This window comes from Galeopterus variegatus, unplaced genomic scaffold, assembly GCF_000696425.1.
Source record: "Galeopterus variegatus unplaced genomic scaffold, G_variegatus-3.0.2 Scaffold22201, whole genome shotgun sequence".
In the NCBI taxonomy this organism is placed as follows: Eukaryota; Metazoa; Chordata; class Mammalia; order Dermoptera; family Cynocephalidae; genus Galeopterus; species Galeopterus variegatus.
Genome location: NW_007748312.1, coordinates 11,017 through 11,940, shown reverse-complemented (window position 1 = coordinate 11,940; position 924 = coordinate 11,017).

Below are 924 nucleotides of genomic sequence, written 5' to 3'. Positions count from 1 at the left end.
GCCGCCATTTTCCCTACTCCCATTCCTTTTTTTATATACCCTGCTGGGTCATATGACAGTTCTGTCTGTAGTTGCTTGAGAAAATTCTTATAATTTTCCTTAGTGGCTGTACCAGTTTACAGTCCCACCAAAAGTGGCTCCCCTTTCTCTGCATCCTCACCAGCATGTGTTGATCTCTGTCCCTTTGAAAATGGCCAGTCTAACTGGGATGAGATGATAACTTAATGTGGCTTTTATTTGTATATCCCAGATGCTGAGTGATGTTGAGCATGTTTTTCATGTGTCTGTTGACCACTTGTATATCTCTCTTCTTTTGAGAAATGCCTGTTCAGCTCCCTTGCCATTTTTTTAATCGTGGCATTTTTTTTAACTGTTAAATTTTTTGATTTCCTTGTATATTCTGGATATTAATATTTTGATGAGTGCTTAGCTGGCAAATATTTACTCCCACTGTGTAGGTTGTCTTTTCACTATGTTAATTGTTTTGTTTGCTGTGCAGAAGCTTTTTAGTTTGATGTATTCGCAATTGTTTACTTTTCCTTTTCTTGCCTATGATTTTGCGGTCCTGTTCATAAAGACTTTGCCCAGTACTACTTTCTGAAGTGTTTCCTGTATGTGTTCTTTTAGGAATTTTATAGTTTCAAAATGTATATTTATGTCTTTAATCTCTTTTGAGTTGACTTTGGAATATGGTGAGAGGTACGGGTCTAGTTTCATTGTAAAGCATGTAGTTTAGACTCTCATTACCTGTATTTAAATAGAAAAAACAAATTCTGCTTGAAATAGCTAGAGTGACTACTTTTTTGTTGAATAAATCCCAACCAAATGTCATAACTCAAACTCCTCAGATGTTATGATCTCTGTTCTTCAAAAAACTGGGAAAGACACTGTCATGTCTGTGCTGCTGGGGCTGAGGAGAAAGAA